This window comes from Gracilinanus agilis, chromosome 3, assembly GCF_016433145.1.
Source record: "Gracilinanus agilis isolate LMUSP501 chromosome 3, AgileGrace, whole genome shotgun sequence".
NCBI classification, from domain to species: domain Eukaryota; kingdom Metazoa; phylum Chordata; class Mammalia; order Didelphimorphia; family Didelphidae; genus Gracilinanus; species Gracilinanus agilis.
In genome coordinates, this window is record NC_058132.1 from 522,733,411 (window position 1) to 522,753,628 (window position 20,218).

The following is a 20,218-nucleotide window of genomic DNA, read 5'->3' on the forward strand; positions in this document are numbered from 1 at the left end:
TACCCTACACCAAGATAAATTCAGAATGGGTAAATGACTTGAATATAAAGAAGACACTATAAGAAAATTAGGTGAACATAGAATAGTATACCTCTCAGATCTATGCATATATGCATATGCATGAAAGCATATCTTTCAATTTTGTTGTATTTGATATTAGTGATTAGGGAGGTTTTATAAAAAATTTTTTTATTTTTTAAATTATTGTATCTTTCAAAGAAACTTTTGAATAATATTGACACAATTATTTTTTGGTTTAATATCTTTTATTCCAAAAACCTCAAATGGGATTATCATCACTTCCAATTTCCACACCAAGATACCGAAGGCACAAAACTCATAAGCCATTTAGTTACTGCCACTCAATTCACAAAACTAGGAACAAGACTTAGAAGTATTAACCTAATGACTTCAAATTTCTAGAGATTATTCCCTAACTAGGAAGTGAATGCATAGAAGACAGTAAAAGAACCTTTAATTGGGACTTTGCTTTAAAAATGTTTCATTATAGTCAACAAAACAATAGTGTTCTCTACATTTTTTCAATCAATTGGACCATAGTAAAGAAAGGGTACAAAATGAAGTATGTATCTCTTGAAAAAGCATTCTTCCTATCTAATACTGTCTTCAATACATAAATGTATGTGCAGATTATTTCATAAATATTTTTATAAATAAAAGAAAGCAGGTATATGGGTATACTCTCTTTATAACTGTGTTTTATTAACTTTTTTGTTACCATTTCCATGCCTTTGATTATCTTTCCTTTTCTTATATAACTTGAGATAGTTTCCCAAAACTGTGTCTTCTTACATGGACTAATTTTGCATATATTTGTTCTGGTCCAGTTTATTTCTTCCTCTGTGTTTCTTCAGTAATACTTGCAGATCCTCTTTGAGAATATCCACAACTCTCATATTTTCATCAAAACTCAGTGATTGTACCATATTTGATAACTTTTTTCTAAAACAATAACAATTTGATAAAAAATTTAAAAACAATCCTTATAGATAATTTCCATTTTTGTCATCTGTGTTATTCAGTTTCATCCTAATCGAGTCTGTAGCTGAGTTTTCTATAAACATTTTTCTCCTCCATTGCTTCTTGCTACTTTGAGTCAATATTGCTCATCTTCTTCTATCCTTCTCTAAAAGAATATGTAAATAAGTTTAAATTCCATGTCTAAGTTGCCTTTAGGTAATATATCTCTCCTATTGGAAAGTAGACCAAGTGCTTGTTGATTGAAATGGTTTATAGAAAAGTGGTTTTCTCCATAATGTAGTAATTTTTTTGCACATATCAGTGACTTTATCAATGCCAAGAACCACTAGAGTATTAACATTCTGTCTCAAGGCTGATAAAATCCACTTTTATCCTGATGTCTTGGGCAGTTAGTATGGTCTGAGACTTACCTCTGTAAGACATGAACATGAAAAGGTTAAGTGATTTTCCTATGGTCAGACAGCTAGTATGTGTTAAAGGTAGAACTCGAATCCAATTCTTCCTTACCCTAAAGCTTGCCCTCTCTTTTGTACAACACATTGCTGTGGCAACTGTTTCACATCAAGATTTGGCAGGAAATTGTTATAATCTACTTCAATGTCCTTTATTCCATCTGCTTTAATTTAATTTAATGACCAATATATCTTTTTCTCATTTTAATCCTCCTAGCTTTGTATTAATTATGGTCTTTTTTTTTAAGGCAATGTTCTGATTGTAGAGGACTGTTGTCTCGGGGATATTTCCCCAGATGAGTAACAAATTACTTCCTGTCTATGGCCACTGCATTCAGATTCTTTTCTCCAAGGAAGCATTAAATGATGTATATGTGTGAACCTTTTATGTTAACCTTTGACCCTTATTCTTTACTGCTGAATCATATTGCCCACCAATATGGTTTTATCCTTTGCATTGAATTAATCGAATATCAAGTTATACATCAATTTATTTTGAATTTTTTACTTTCATTTTAGTTTATGTTCAAAACAGATGAAAACCTTTCAAGCATGGTGAATTTATTAAAATATATTTGTGTATACACATATACATCGGTATTCTGTATAATAGTTCCTTATCTGTAGGACTGCAACTTTAACAAATTAACATCTGTCTAAAATAATGCTTGTGCTATAAAATGGGACAGATGTGTACTTTTAAAAATAGTAAAAAAAAAGTATCGATGTGGAACAAAAGAGGAAAACTATATAAATGTCAATTATAATATTCCACTTCTTGTTAAAAATAAACAAACATGTCTTGCCTTCATAAAACAGAACTTAAGAATAATCATAATATTGCTTCTCACCAGTTATGTGTTCTGCATAAATGTCTCTTCTCTACTTCATAACATCCCACCCCAGGAGTTTTCTCGTTAGTTGGCAGTATCTTGGCCCAAGTTTTAGTATTTGATCTTAGCCCAACAAAATTTTCCATAGGACTTCTCTCACTCTTTATTCTCTGGAACAGATGTTGGCATACAAGCTGCAATCCTTTTCATGGTGGTCCTTTTGAAAATACTTATTATGAGCACTGCAATAAGAGATAACCAAATGTTATATGAAATGATTTTTTTGTTGCCTTTTAGACACAATATAGTCGACTATGCTCCTTCCCCCACTCTTGCTTATAATAAGAATGTCAATATTGAAATGATTCCATTTCTCCAGTAATGTTCTATTATTAGTCATAAGACCTCATGTAATTATTTTCCTTATTTTAAAAAATATTAAAAGTTGGTTAATCATAAATTTTATAACGTTAGGAAAATTTTATTTTATAATATTCTTTTTAGTTAGAGGATCAACATATTTTTACTTGAGGCATGTAAAAAACAAAAATTTAATTTAACTTTTGAAATGGACAGATTTTAAGTGCTAAAACAAGACTGACATTAAAAATGTTTGTGTAATAAGTTTAACATTCGAGATAGGGTGATGTTGGAAGTTGGAATATTGTGCTTCAGTATTTCAATATTTCAGTATTTTATTTCATCCTTGTTGGCCTCTCTCTACTGATGGAAGTCTCACTACCTTAATAGATGGTTCCTATTTATTATGGTCTTTTGAAAGGCATATATTCCTACTTGTCCCTTACTCCCAACTGTAGCATTCTTGGAGTGTTAACTTGTATATTTTTTGAGGCAAGTATTTAAGTGTTTGATATTGCTTTAATATTTTACTTTATTTGTGCTAAGAAGATTTAAGGTTAATTATTTGGAACTCTCAGTTTTGTTCATGCCAGAAGATGACCTTGACCATTAGTACATTCAGGTATTCCCTCTTCCTCTAATTAGTCCTGATGCCATCATAAAATGTCCTTCCAGCAATAGCACCAGTGTGAGAGCAGTCATGATCAGATATTTGAGTATAGGTTTTTTCTGTGGAAAAGCAAGCTTAGACTTCTTGCCTCCCTCCTCCTTTCTGTGTTAGAACAGCTATCTTACCTTTCATCCTCTTATTATTTTTTCCAGTTAGTTTCTGACCTCATTCAGGTTTCCTTTGAATGACTGTAGAGTCAATTTCAATTGTAAATGTGCACTTTTCAGGCAACCAGTATATGTTATCAAATCCTTTTTTTGTGATACACTTCTTCCTTACCCTTCTCATTAAGAATCTCTCACTGCCTAGCAAATGCATGTATTCTGTCTCATTCTAACAGTTTAATGTTGATATTTTTACAACATTCATCACATGGTAGCCAGTGATTTTTGAATGAGCCTCTCCATATTTATTAACTAGTTTCATCCTAGAATAGCAATCTGTCATGAAATCCACATCTGAAACCCCAATAGGTAAATAGAGACAATCAGAATTTGCACTCTTCTGGCATGATTTAGAGGATCTATAAAGGCTATAGATATATAAAGATTAAATAAGGGTACAAACGGAGACAAAAAAAACATTCTTTGTTATTCTATCTCTGGCAATATCACCACCAGGCAGGTCTATCCTTGAAGAACTGGTTTACAGATTACATCAGATTATACAAGTGGGCCCTTTTCTGGAAGGGGCACACTTTAATTTTTCAGATATCAACAACAATTTAAGGTTTGTGCTGAAGTGGAAGGACAAGTAAGCATGAGATTTTCTTCCATGACCATTACTTGACTTCCCAGAATTGGCTTATTTTTCTTATTTGTTGAATGATAAAGACAACAATATTGATGTTGGGGTATTTGAGATGATTACATGGGATGATATATGTGAAAATACTTGGAAAATTGGAAATATGGTGATAATTTGGAGAATCTTGAAAAGACTTGTATGAATTAATATTGAGTCAAGTAAATAGAAACAGGAACATAGTTTATATGATGATTATAATATTGTAAACATCAACAACACTGAAAGATGTTAGTGTGCTGATTAATACATGGCCCAGTCATAGTATTGGAGGATAAATGGTGAAACATGCCTTCCCCATCTTAGTCGAGAGAGAAATTACAGATGTGTACTGAATGTAAATTTTCAAACATGTGGAATATGTTGATTTATCTTGCTTGACTTATTTGTAGCAAGAAAGATTGGGTTGGATGGATGAAGTAACTTACCTGGTAAATGATAGTGATATCTAAAAAGAAGTTAACATCAATATTGAACGAGGAAAATATAATGATAATGATACAAATAAGTTATGAAAGATATAAGAAAAGAGAGGTTAGCACTTCTCTTATTAAGAATGTGAGGGCTTAGTTATGTTTAAATGCACAAATAATTAAGATATTGCTACCTACTCTGTAGCATCTGACTTTGCTTTTCATTAATTCACTGTTTTCAAAGATCTGAATTGATCTAGACATTTTGGAAAATAATTACTGTTTACTCCAAAAGCTACTACAATGTATACCATTTGGATGAGTGATAAAATTACTTTGATATCTCCAAAGAGTATTAAAGAGGAAAAGATTCATTCTCTCTCCTCTCTCTCTCTCTCTTTCTCTCTCTCTCTCTCTCTCCATATATGTATGTATGTAATTGTCCTTTTTGAAGTGGCAAAGAACTGAATATTTAGGGAGTTCCCATTAATTAAGGAAGCAGCAACCACATTTTAGTATATGAATTTAATCTAGCACACTATGTTATAAGAAAGAGAAACCTGGGAAGTCATATGAATTAAAGAAAAACAAGGTGAGGAAATCTATAGTATAATTTATACAAATGTAATGTTTATTAAGGGGAACCAGTTACCAAGTTTTGATAGAAGGGAGAGAGAGAGTCTATATGGTGAGTCTCTCTTCCTGCTCTGCCCTGTGGCTGAATATACACTGGGAGACTTTAAGGGGGTGTCACCCTGAAACTGGGTGACCTGGATGGACATGCTGCCCCACAGAAGTTGGGGGAGAGGCTTCCCTATAGGATGAAGTATGTGGTACCCCAATCCAATTCTGAATAAGGACAGAGTTCACACAAACCTCCCCCACCATCAGTTAATTTCACAGCAGATGGTCTGGTTTCAAGATGGAGGCAGCCAGACCAAGCAGTGGTTCCCCTCTCCCTTGTTGTCTCTCAGGCACTTTGGGATGCTATCTACTGATGACAGACTTTTTATTATTTGCAATTCAGGGATTGGAGAAAGGAGTGAAGTGCAGAGGGATTTTGGGGTGCCCTCTTCTCTATTTCTATGGGGTCTGTCACTTAGGTGGGAAACTCAATGGTTCCCATTTCTAAGCTTCTCTCCCCACCCCTTCTCCTTCTGTTTCTATTTCTAGTTTTCTGTTTCTATCCTTTTCTATAATTGTTCAGTTTTGACTGAAAGAGGGTCTCTCAGCAAGATTGGGTAATGGGAGAAGGAAACTAAGAGATTGCTCCCAAAATGGAGTCCAAAAACTTAGCCCACTCGATGATTAAAGTCTTAATGGGTGAGATACAATGGAATGGCTTTGATCAGGGAATCAGGGTTTCAATTTCCAAAGAAAGATCCTCAGGACTAGATCTGAACTGGGATGTCCTCCTCCTCTCTCCTCCCAGTCCTCCACCTGAAGACCTCTTTCCTCCCTTCTTTCTCCGGAGAATCTCCCAGAATTCCCTCTCTTGTCTCAACTGTCAGCAACTGCTTTCTTTGGCTCCTTTGCTCCCATCCCTCTCGCTAAATCCCATCCTTACAAATAACAATACTGTGACTGAAGAAAACTTTGAAAGGCTCAAAAATTCTGATTCAACATAATGACTACCCATTGATTCCAATATATACACAAATGCCACCCACTTTCTGACAGAAACGTGCTAATCCTCATATGGAGAAAAAAACATAGTTTGGATTTGGTCAAAATGACTATATTGGTAAGATGAAATAGCCAATCATATATTATGTTTTAAGAATGAAAAGAACTTATGTATTTTGCTAATGCTATATCCCTAAAGAGGGATATAGAGGAGGTGTGATTAGATTAATCTAGGTATTTCTTTCAGTAGTTCAGAAGATAATCTATCCTTGCATGACCACCTAGTACAGTGAAGGCAAACCTTTTAGAGGGGTGGGTGATGTGAGAAATGTCCTCAGGCACCCAAGGAGAGGGGGAAAGAGCATCCCAGCCCCATATCCCTCTGGCTTTCTAATAACAAACTCTTGCAAACTCTGTGTTGGGACAATGGTGTGCTTGCCCACAGAGAGGGCTCTGAGTGCCCCCTATGGCGTGGGGACCTAGTATAACACTTGTCAGTATCTTGACATAAATATATTAAGGTTTTTCTACTTTTTCCCTTCTCATACCCCAGTTGGGTGGGAGAGTTGAAAGAGAGAGAAAATACTTGTTGACTTAAAAAATAATTAAAAAATTAGAGAAGATTGGGAGGCTTGGATTATTATTTTCATTCATATCCTATGTGGAAGCTAAGGCCAGGCAAAGGCAACAGTGGAAAAAACATAGAAAATGGCAAAACTAGAGAAATGGGAATGAAGGGTAGTGCTTTGGGAACATAAATGATTCATCCCAGTATTATGTTCCCAGGAAAGCGTTTCCTTAATTAGGCTTTAATTGTAAACATCTTCTCAAATAAAACACACTTGTGAGAACAAGCATGCTCTTTAAGGGTTGCTTACAACTAACTCCTTTAGTGGGAACACCTGAGCAGTAAATAATACCTGATGTGAGTAACTACTGTTTGAGGTGAGAGAAATAGTTTAGGAGATGATAGAAACATGAGAATCATTGCCTCAGTAAAGAAGCATATCTGAAAAGAGCTAAGAATCCATGCCAAGCCTGAATTACTTAAGTGATAAGCTTCATTCTTTGCCCATAATATTAGAGATATTCTGTTAGCCACATCTGCAGTGGATAACCTGATCTTAAGATGCTCCCAGGAAGTCAATAGAATAAAAACTCTGAGGCTATTTAAATGTTTTGTCTTTGTTTCTCAAGTACCTAAAAGTACTTTGCATGTAGTAGATACATAATAAATATTAGTTTATGAATATTAGTCAAATCAAATTGTGTATACTAACAAAGTCAAAAGGGTCCCATATAAAATTCAGAATAGCTCCAGGTGAGGAGAATCAATATTTTTTGTGCCATGGATGTCTTTGGAAGTCTGATGAAATCTTTGGAACCTTTCTCAGAATAATGTTTTTAAATAATTAGAGAAAATGCTGTTTTAGCTAGAAGTTAGTGAAAATAAAAATGTCAATATGTTTTCTCTATTAAACTTCACAGACTCCTTGATGGTTAAGAATCTTATCCCACAGAAGAATGAAATAATTATAAGATCTATCTATGAGATAGTTGCCTGTTTTTATTTCTCAGGCAGGGGCATACAGGATGGGGAAAATGGAGGATGTTACTGTCTTAGAGATTCCAATCAGTTGAGAGTAAATGATAAGTGTTCATACCATCCTAAATCCTCAGAAGACACCCTCAACCCAAAACTTCATTATTCTGATGAATTTTTTAAAGCTTTATGACTAAACTCAGGATTAAAATTAGCTGGACCATTGTAATCACTGTTCCTGTGAGCTAACTTGATAATGATTTAATAAAAATGTTCCTTGATTAATATTATTGGATGGCCCTTGTATTCTCCAGTCCATGAGATTTAGGAATTTCCACTGGCCTTTAGCTCTTTCACTTAGTTGATATAGTGAGACTTTGACCTCCCAGAAGTAGTTCAATGATTTAGTTCAATGTATATGACAAACATTGATTAAATTTCTCCTTTCTGTAAAGATTTGTTTTTTGGTCTACCAAATCTTGGCCTTTGATGAACTCATGGCCAATAGGAAGGGTAAGACAAGGATATACACTAACTGTGATATAAGGTAGACATTCACTACATTCTTCCAAAGGTACAGTTCAGGTGTTACTTCTTCCATGACTCTGAATCCTAATCTTCTAGTACATAGTAGAATATTAGCAAATTTCTTATAGGACTTTATTTTTGCATCATACTTTGATGCTCATTGTGAGTTAATCCCAGATTGTGGAAAGCTATGCCAATAGAGCATAAATTCTTGAAGATTCTAAAAGTCCATAAAGCTGTCACTTGGGCTGTTCAGCTATCATTAAAAAGCTAGCTTTTTTAACTTCAAAGAAGCTCATTGCTGAACTTCATAGAGTTCATAGATCTAGAAAAAGAAGGAACTTAGAGGCTATCTAGTCCAACCTGTCACTGCATTTTACAAATGAGGAAATTGCAAGAAGCTTAAATTACCCAAGATTACAAAGTTACTAAGTGACAGGGGACATTTGAATCCATGTCTTCTGACTCCAGAACTAGTGTTTGCTCTTTCCACTGTGTTAGCATGCATGGTATAACATAGCAGGAATACTCATGCCAATAAAATCATGAATCTTTTTGAAATTTGTGTTAAGACCATCTACCAGTGATTGCTTTGACTTTTATTCTAGTCACTGAAAAGCATAGTTATTATCTTATGAAAAGCATATTAATGATCTCTCCTTTCCACTCCCCTCTTCCATCCACTAGTATAATATAGTAGTATAATAACTGGGTTTGGAATTCAAATTTTGTGAGTCAGATGTTAACCATCTTTCTACTCTATCTCTCTGACTTCTATCTCATAATTTTACAAAGTTTCTTTGTTTTGCAAACCATGGGTACTTTACAAATGACTAATTGAAACAGCTTTATATAACAATATGAGCTTTGTGGTTAGGAAAGACCACCCACACCTTCACAGAGATTCCCCTTTGGAAAGTCAGGGTATGCATGCATGTCTCTACCCCAGCATGCCTGAATGTCAGACCCATTTTTCCATACAAGGGTGGTGTCTCTCCATGGGAATTCACTGAGTCATGGTAAAACATTTACTTTAAAAACCAAAATACTCATGCCCATCTATCTTATGCTGTTTTTTAAAAATCAGAGAAAGGCTGGTTCAGAATTATTGTGGTTTGGATAAAACTTGTGCCTCGTACATATGACCTTTGATGTAAAACAAATACTGTAGAAATCAGCCATGTCATGGACTAGAAATCTAACTGGTAAACAATTGTCTATTTTCAACCAAGAAAGAATAGAGAATGTGCTTTTTAAAATACTCCCTAGTTTTCATTGTTTTTCATGCTTCTACAGTATCCAACCCTTCATGACTACATTTGAGGTTTTCTTGGCAAAGATACAGAAGTGTTTTGCCATTTCCTTGTCTTATTCATTTGAGGAATTGAGGAAATTGAGGCAAACAGGGTTAAGTAATTTCCCAGGGTCACACAGCTAGAAAGTGTCTGAGGCTATATTTGAATTCACATCTTCCTGGCTCCAGACCTTTGTGCTCTATGCACTAGCTTCCCAATATACTATCTCAGTTATTTGATTTATATATTAAAATATATAGAAATCTCCTACAATTTTATTCACATAAGGAGCTCCCTATGTGAACACTCCTACTTGTAGTAAATTTTAGGAGAAAGAGCTAAGGAGGTGCTTGAGACAGAAAGAAATTATGTGACTTATTTAGGGTCATACAGCTGATGTCAAAGACCACATTTGATTCTGAGTTCAACACTTTATCCATTACACACATTATCTAATCAGAGGGGCAGCTGGGTAGCTCAGTGGATTGAGAGCCAGGCCTAGAGATGAGAGATCCTAGGTTCAAATCCAGCCTCAGACACTTCCCAGCTGTGTGACCCTGGGCAAGTCACTTGACCCCCATTGCCTACCCTTACCACTCTTCCACCTATAAGTCAATACACAGAAGTTAAGGGTTTTAAAAAAAATCTAATCAGACATAACTTTATACTCAAGCCAAAGTACCCAGACTTCCTTTCCCCTCCTTTTTTGTTTAATATTTGCTGTTACCAGTAATACTCTGGGTGTCACAGAAAATACCGAAACTAGAAGCAATTCTAACTCAGTTAGCATAAGGATTCCCCAAGCATAGCTGTTTGTTGGATGATTTATTTCATACTGTCTAACTGTCCTCTTTCAAAAAGTCTTCCCAGGAACAAAACCAAGGCTGTCAGCTCACAAAGAAACCACTGGAGGAAACGGCTTTCCCATGCATCCCATATATTTCAAATGCTTTGCCCTGGCTCTTGTCCTTTTTTTCACTGAGAGTAGAACAAATTTAAATCATCATTTTGGCCTTTCATCACTACTCAAGTAATAAATAATGATAAAATACAGTTAACAGATGGCTCCTGGAAACTCATAAACATAAGCCATGTATTTTTATGAGGCTATCCCAGTGGGTAACATTTACAAATTGATAAATACATCCATATAAATGTTTTCAGGTGGAAGTGTTTGGTTCTCTGCTTTTTCAATACCTCCATGGCAATTTTTTAAAACTGCTCCGTAATTCTGCACTATTGATTGGCAGCCTCCAAGTGTTTAACCTTTCATAACAAAAATGATTGACAGTTCTTGAATGAGTAGAATGCACAGCCTATAAATGTTGATTTCTTTGCATGGTATGAGAGATCGTTAGAGTTTTTCCTCACCGTTTTCTCCTCTGATATGAACCTAAATCTTTACCATGTGAAAATAATTAAAATTTATGTTTTCTGTATGTAAGTGGGTATTTAAGCAGATATATAAATATGTGTGTATATATAGAATAGATAGGTTCCATGTATGTACCTGTACCTGAATCTCATTTTGTATATTTGGGGGAAAATTATTTATTAGGAACACATAAGTAAGTTAAATGAGTTCAGTAGTATTATTTTAGCCTGCTCAAGCCAAATGAATACAATGGTATTATTTTAGCCTATTCATTTAGAATATTAGTGTATACATAGAATAGTGCAGACATATTCAATGAGCTTATGTTTCTTTGAAAATAGAAATTGATGGATAAAGTTTGAATTATAGGCATGTCATTCTTAAAGTTTTACAGTAAAATTAGATTTCAAGCCTTTTAGCTTTGAGATATGACATTAATTTTTTCTACTCTACAAGTAAGAACTTTTATTTTACCATGGCCTGTTGTAAGATTTTGGACTATATCATGAGATGTCACATTAATTATATATATCATTTTAATCATATTATATCATATTAATTGTGTCATGTCAATTGTCTTATATCATACTGGTTGGAATGGCAAGCCTCAAAATAATATTTTTGTTTGGTGAATTCAACTTTGCTTAACTAAAAGTATATCAATTATAGACTTAAAAAATGGGGCAGCACGGCGGCTCAGTGGATTGAGAGCCAGGGCTATTGACGAGAGGTCTTATGTTCCAATATGACATCAGACACTTCCTAGTTATGTGACCCTGGGAAAGTCACTTAACCTCCATTGCCTAACCCTTACCACTCTTCTGCTTTGGAACCAATATAGAGTATTGATTCTAAGACAGAAGGTAAGGTTTAAAAAATAATAATAAGATAAAATGATATTCTTAAGTAATTTCACAAATTAAATGAACTATATTCTTCCAGAATTAATTAAAATAGAATTAAACCGTTTAAGTTGTGGAATATATTACTTTGCATATCTCTCTTGGAATCAATCTAAAATAAAGAGCTTTAGTGCCTTTTTCTATCATAATTCAAATATACACATCTAACAATAGGATTAGTTTTAAAAACAATCATTTAATACAATAAACAAAGTAAAACAATGGGAACATTTAAGGCACATTTATTTAGAAAATCTAACTTCAGAATTATAGATTTTTAGCGAGGTTATAGTTAGAATAATAGAAACTTTTGAGAACACAGGAACAAAAGAGGAGAATTAAAATGAAATATGAAGAAGTGAGTTGGAACCATAGGATGTTGAATATAGAAGTTACTCTGAAGTTTATTTAATTCAACTTTCATCTTATAGATAAGAAAATCATAGTCTGTAGAGGGGAAAATGAGTAGCCTAAGATTGTATAGCTAACGGAAATATGACTAATACTTGAAACTTGGTGTCTCATTGTGACTCCAAAATATTATATTATAAAATGTGTTTGTATATATATTAATGGAATGAATGAATTGAGAAAGTTATCAAACTGCAGTATCAGGAAAGAAACTAAGTGGGCCTTCAAAATGCCTGAATTTACTACTAGAAATCATAGGACCTTTCAATAACAAAGGAACAAAAATGAAAAACATTCATGAACTTTAAAGGTGAATTGAAGTATATTGCCCTCTTAAAGGACAGTTGGGGTAGTCAGGAAAAAATACACAAACTGGGATCTTATTCACGACAAACATCCAAAATAAACTTGGAAGTATGAAACAAGCAAATTTCCCAGGACATGATCAACACAAACACATTCTAAAGGAAGTGAATGTAAGTCTATCTTAATGGCTCATAGTTTCAGCCTTTATGAGGTCATGGTGAAATAATATTAAGCCTAAACGAGAGAATTTTAAAAACAGTTAATTTTTAATTACTTTCAAGTACATATAATAACTCCATTTAATGATTGTGTTAACTAGCAGAAATGCTACACTTGCTTTGATGAATTAGAGGATTATTTGTAATTAGCTTTTATTTGTTATGTGCAAATGTTGCTTTTAAGAGGGCTTGAAAACAATTTGCTATTTTGAATAGATTAAAAATGCCATTTGTAATCTTATTTCTTCAATTAATTTCCTTAACAAACAGTAAGACAAAAGATTTATTTATCATTTGTTTCCTGGCCAATTAAAATATAAAATTTGGCCCAGGTTACTTTACATTCTTCATTATTAAAATTCAAATTAGTAATATTATACCGCATTATTTGCACTTATTGAAGGAGTATTTTTAGGTGAAGCATTGGATGCATTCTTCGTTTCATATTTATTCTTTCTCATTTAAAACAACCCTTAAATAATTTAAGATGCTTCAGCATGCTATTTCATTGAAATTAGTTCATTGCTAAGGCAAATTATGAGCAATAAAGAGAAGCTAATTGTAGTGACATTGCACATAACTTTGTTAATGACAAAATGAAAAAATAGTATCTACTGTTTTTTTAAAAATTCCATATAAACTAAAAAGTTCCAGCCTCTTTTGGGTGCTTCTATCTTAGTTGATATATAATTATTTCTCTCCCATTTAGTGCTTACTTATTAATTGTTCCCATCTTTAAATAGCTCTTTTCTGAGCCCCTGAAAATTTTAGTTCTAATTTTTAAACTCTTTGAATTTCAAAATAATCATCACTACTGCCTGGTTCTTTTAATAAACATCAAGTGGTTTATTTTCTGTTTTATGTCCTCATCTTTGATGCATTGAAATAATTACCACAATATATTTATGGGAAAACTCAAGACATAATCATTTCATTCACACACTGAGGAAGTCAAAGAAATCTTAAAAATATATTTAATGCTCAAAATAGTATTTTATCAGTTCTGACATAAACTAAAAAACCAGGAAAATAAAACGAGGTTCAAAGAAAACAACTCTATTTGGCATTTCTGTGTATTGAAGTCGAATTTTGTATAATGTAAACATGTTTTTCAAAATATGTTTATTTTGTATTTAGAATATAAATTATACTATGAGATTTGAACAACAAAAATCACATTTTCATAGGATGAGAAACTTAAAGTTGAAAGATACCTTAGCAGTTATTTAGTACAACCCCTTCACTTTACAGATTAAAAACTTGAAGCTCAATAAAATAATTTATCTAAAATCACACAGCCAGAATTTTTACCCAGGGCTTTTTATTTAAAATCCAATACTCTTTCCATTTTATTGTTATTGTAATCCTAGGTAAATTTTAGTAACTGTTGTTTTTGGGTTAGCCAGGTAGCACAAAATCAGATCCTGAGACAGGAGGTCCTGTGTTTAAATCTGTCCTCAGCCTCTAGTTGTATGATCCTGGGCAAGTCATTTAACTCCAATTGCCTAGCTATAAGGTTAAAGTTTTTTTTTTTTAAGTAACTGTTGTTTCTTAACATGGTATCATTAGATATGCTACATTAAATATTTTGATATGCATTTAAAAATATGCCTTAAGCTTTCATTGGTTCATATAATTAACTGGAATGATTAATAATGCCCTGAATACTACATATATACTAAACATCTTTCAACAACATGCTTATTTCTCTATTAGAGTGAGAATAATAGAATCTTATTTTGTTTGGACTTAAAGTTGAAATTAACTTGAGATTTGAATGAGTTGGTGTTCTTATTAATATGATTGTCCCTCCCCTGGTGAAAATCACATGTACATTATACCTTTTTTATCTTTTATAAATTATTTCTGTTTTCCTATAAGGTTGTTCATGGCAAATTTGCTAAAAATAATGATGCTTCCACCAACTTTTTTATTATTTTGTGATTAAAAGTGCCATATTCAGGTCTTGTTTGATAGTATGTAACTCTTGTTAAAGAAACAGAATATCTTCTTTTTTATGCATGACCCTTTTGTAAAGATATCGCCAGGTGTAGAAACCATTTGAGAAAGTGTACCTATTCCTTTCTTCTGTTTGCCTGAAGAATATTTTTAGTGCCTCATACCTAGAAACTTTTAAAAAATACTAATAATATTAAAAACAAAACAATAGGATTTCCAAAAAACTTGATAGTTTGCCAGTTTCTTTATGAATTCACACACACACATACATACATACACACACATATATCATCTTATTTTATCCTCACAAAATGCCTGGTAGATAGATTCTCTCCTTAATGTTTGTGGGTTTGTGTCAAAAGAGGTAGCTCCATTCATTATTGATGGAATTGCCAATTTGTAGAATCTTTTAAAAGAGCAATCCACATGTTCACGGCAAAAATTATAAAAGATTACCATACCTTTTACCCCTAATTTTCTTGTTGGGAGTATATGGAGCTGGAAGAAGTTATACAACTATTCTAGCTAGATAGCCTATAAAATCAAGTTATATAAATTAAACTATACCCTCATTGCAGAAAGACTCCCTTATTCTTCCCTAATTGAATTCTTTTCTCACTTCCTACCAAAGTTACTCCAGACCTTTCCTTCCCTCCTCAAACCTTCCATATTTCCTATGTGGACCTATCTTCTTACCTTACTGAGAAAATTGATGCCATTGCATGTGAATTCCATTTTCTCCCCTTTTCTTCACCTCGAAATCCCTTTACATCATCATCTTATTTTCCCACCCTTTCTCCTGGTTTCTGATAACAAAATAACCCTTTGTCTTGCAAAAGCCATCTTCTTTCCATTTACCTCTGATCCCATTCCCTCCAATATTCTGCAGCAAACACCACCTCCATTGTTATTCCTCTGCAGTAACCAGGCCACCTTTGGTGTCTGGTAACTCTGTAGTTCACATTGAGTCTCACACAGTCTTACTAACTGTGTGACCTTGGGCAAGTCATTTAATCTTGTTTTGCCTTAATTTCTTCAATTTTAAAATAAAGATAAGACTAGCACCTGCTATCAGGATCAAATGAAATAACATATATAAAGCACTTAGCACACGTCTGGCACGTAGTATTTGTTATATAAATATGGTTATTATTATTATTAGCTTCTCAACAGCTAGTTTCTTCCCAACTGCCTTGAAACATGCTCAAAACTACTGTCTTCTCAAACTACCCCGAATCCCTTTCTCAGTCTAACTCATAGAAAAAGTTATCTATACTTGCTTCTATTCCTTCATCTTCCCTCATTTTCCCCTCAGTCCTTTGCAATCTGGCTTCTTAACTCATCAGTTGAGTAAAACTCCTCTTTTCAAAGTTACAGATAACGCAATTTGCCATATTTTTTGATCCTGTCTCATTCCTTGTCTTCCGTGACTTATCTACTGCATTTGACATGGTGACCATATTTTATTCCTGCAAACTCTCTCCTCCTTACACTTTCCTGGAACTTTTTTTTTAAACTACTTTTTCTCAGGCTTCTTTTCTAGTTCATCATATGAATCATGCCCCTGACTGTGTCTGTTATCCAAAGCTCTGTTCCATGTGCCTTCCTCTTCTCCCTTAGTGAAATCCTTGACTCCTGTGGGTTTATTTATCATCTCTATGCTAATGGTTTCCAGACATATATATCTCACTCTTCTGCTTCACTACTATATCACTATTTCAACTAGATATTTGAAAGACACCTCCTTCATCATTTCTAAAATATAGCTTATTATATTTTCCCTCCAAACCTACCTCTCATCTAAACTATTGAATTAATTAAATAAACATTTATTAAGCACCTACTGTGTGCCAAGCACTGTGCTAACTCATAGGGATACAACACATATTTGTTCCAATCATTTCCGTTGTGTCTGACTTTTTAGAGATCCCATTTAGGGTATTCTTGGCAAAGAAGCTGGAGTGGTTTGCCGTTTCCTTCTCCAGCTCATTTTACAGATGAAGAAATTGAAGCAAGCGGAGTTAAGTGACTTAAGCAGTTGCCCAGGTAATAAATATCTGAGTCTGGATTTGAACTCAGAATTATGTCTCCTGACCATAGACCTTGAATTCTATCCACTGTGCCACCTAGCTGCCCATACAATAAACAGAGAAGATCTTTTTTTGTTTGATTTTGTTTTTTTGATAGAGTGGAACATTAGTTACTAGTAGTCAGGGAAAGTAGTAAAGGACTCATAGCCAGCTGCATTTGAGCTGAGCTTTGACGTAACAAAGAAAGGTGAAAAAGAATGGCCTGTGGCATGGAGACAGGATGTCAAATATAGTGTACATGGTCAAAAATAGCCCAAGAGGCTATTTTATCTAGACAAGTGATTGTGTAAAGGATGAATAATAAGGACTGGAAAGGTAGGTTGAACACAGATTGTCAATTATTGTAGCAGGTGAATGGCATAGTTAGATGAATGCTTTAGGATGAGCATTTTGAAGGATAAATTACATTAGAAAAAGAGTTGAGGAGGCCAATTTGGAGTTCTTGCAATAGTCCTACAAAAGAGGATAAAATTCTTTATTAGAGTGTCCTATGAGTTCAGAAAACAAGGAAGATGTAGGAGATGATGTAGCGGTAGGACTGATAATACCTGAAAGTTAATTAAATATGTGGGGGTTTTGAGAGTCAAGTTGTGTTTGAGATGACTACAGGACCTCCATCTGGGTAAAAAGCACGAAGATCAGAGACTTGAGTTGGATTCATGAGTTGGATAGTTGTTTTCAGTAATGTTTGATTCTCTATGCCCCCTTTTGGGGTTTTATTAGCAAAGATACTTTAGTGAGTTACCATTTCCTTCTCTAGCTCATTTGAGGAGATGAGGAAACTGAGGCAAATGGGGTTAAATGATTTGCCCAGGGTCACACAGTTAGCAAGTGTCTGAGGCCAGATTTGAACTAAAGCCTTCTTGACGCCTGGTGTTCTATCTTTTGTACCACCTTGTCTCTTGCTGCTCTATCTTACTGTACTACCTAACTGCCTAGCTATTCACCCAGTTGAATACATAGCCATCTACATAGGCATGAGAGCAACTCATGGGAACATGCAATCATCAAAAAAGTGTATGGAGAACAGAAATGAGTAGATAAGCAATCATTTCCTTGATAATAGTCAAGTTAAAGCAAGTCAACAAGAATTTAAGACCTTTTTATTTGCCAAACACTATGCTGAGTACTAATGATACAAAGAAATGAAGTAAAATTCTTTCCTCTGAATCAACTTGTAGTCTGAGAGAAACATGAAGCAAGCAATCATATATAAACATGATATATACAGGACAAATTGGAGAAATCTTACATGGAAGGTATTAATGTTAAGGATACTGGGCCAGGCTTCTGAGAAAGGTTGAGACATAACTGAAACTTGAATGAAGCCAAGAAAGCCAGAATGTGGATATGTGAAGGGAAATAGGAATGAAAGTATAGCCAATAAAAATGCCCAGAATTGGGAAATGAAATATCTTATTCCAAGAACAAGGAGGCCTGGTCACTAGATTGCAGAGTATACAGAAGGGTATAAGATATAAGAAAACTGAAAAGGTAGAAAAAGGCCAGAATATGATGGATTTGGAAAGCTAAACATATCCTGGAGGTAACAGGGAGTCACTGGAGTTTATTGAATGGGGACAAGGCAGAGGCCTGGTAAAATTAGCCCTTTAGAAAGACCAATTTGATGGGATCATGGACTGGAGTGGGAAGAATCCTGTACCAGGTTTTGCTGAAGATCAAGTATGAGGCCATAAGAACTTGTACTCCCCATTCCTTGCCTAAGAAAATTCTCCTTTGTAGAAAAGAAGCATAATTAAAACATAGTGGTTTTTCCTTCCCTAAATCTGACAAAGTATGTCAAATTTTGTATCTGTAGTGTACTATTTCACTGCTGGGAGAAATGAGGTGTGTTTTACTGCCCACTTTGTGGAGTTGAGAGTGGATTGCATTGATTACTATTATATTCTTTTTTATATTTTCCTTTTCTTTATGAATAAATTATTCTCTTATATTTTGCTTGCTTATTTTGCCTCAATTTGTAAATTTTCCCAGATTTCTCTGAATTCTTCATTTTCCAGGTTTTGTGTTTTTTTAATTGAATAATAATGTTCTCTCCCATTCACATATCACATTTGGTTCAAACATTAAACAAATGATGAGTATCTCTTTTGTTTCCAGATTTCTTTTCTTTTTTGGTACTATAAAAAGTCCTCTAATTAATATTTCACATAGATCCTTCTGCCCACTTTTCCATGGCATTTCATTATGAAAGTATCAGAGAATTGTATAGGAGGTCTATTTTAAAAATTGTTATTGGTTCAACTAGTTGTCAGTAACAAAACACAGACAAACACTCTAACTCTTCACTTCTTGATCAACCTTCTAGTGATGCTCTTTGCTATATTTAGCTAGGTTGACTGACAGATAGCAGATATCACATGTCACTGGGCTGGTATTAAAAACCATTCTAGCTATGTACCACCTGTCAGAGATTGTGCTTTATTGGCATTGTCTTTCACACCCCTGGGTCATGTCTAGTCTACAATGAAGCATTAAAATAAGGCTGTCATGGAACACAACCCATAGGCATTGCTTTATAAAATTGGGTTATTTTATATCTTTTGCTACATATGTATTTAATATAGGAAATTATCAGTTGAGGCTCACAATAAGGAATTTTCTAGTAAAAGGAGAAAATGTGGAGGGAACATGTTAAAGTATCTTCCTCTGTGGGCAAAAACCAATTTTGGCTACTGTATGGTTTCAATAGACTTAGCATGTCTTTAGTGATGATGTTCACCATCAGTCTGGAGCCAGATAATGAAAAATCTGGAAAGAGTATTTTCATTGGTATTGAAAATTCCTAAAGATTTTTCATTTGTTTCCTTTTTACAATTCTTTTACATTTCTAGATTGCAAACCTCTTTCTCCCTAAAAAAACAAACTTTTTTGTTCATTTCTTACTTCTCTATCAACAAAATCAGTCTATCAGGTATATATACTTCCTGTCTTCTTCTTTCCTTTTCTGCTTCTGGCCTTAACATTGCCTGTCATTCATAATTATCATGCCTGACCCTTTTATTCCTACTAACATTTGTTTTATGCATATTTTAGTACTTACCCAAGAATGCAGATACACCAAATTCTTCTAACTTCTGTCCAATTTCATAATTAAATGCTACCTGAGTTGTTAACAATACAATCAACCAAAAAGAATAGACAAAAAGAGAATTAACAGTAGTGTGTGTGTATATTTCTCCATGTGAAAATAACAAAAATAACAAAATATACATTTTTTAATTACTTGAATATAACAGAGAGCATCAAAACAGTATAGCTATGACATTTGGAAGCAACAGACACTATGTAAGACTTAAAAAAAATGAATCAATACTTAAGTTACAAAGTGTGGGTTTTAATAATCCATGTCTCATTAAATAATACTGAATCTCTTCTTTCAGAGAATCTCAAGTAAACTTGTATCCTAA

General features: G+C 33.8%; 1 protein-coding gene and 1 non-coding gene across 3 annotated transcripts in view; both read left to right on the plus strand.

Annotated features, from left to right (window-relative positions):
• Positions 1-20,218, plus strand: part of NALCN (sodium leak channel, non-selective) — a 483,341-nt gene that overhangs the window by 18,401 nt on the left and 444,722 nt on the right. The window lies entirely within an intron of this gene.
• LOC123243511 lies at positions 4,637-4,758 on the plus strand. The gene has a single exon (XR_006506028.1). It is a non-coding gene; the product is annotated as a U6atac minor spliceosomal RNA (small nuclear RNA).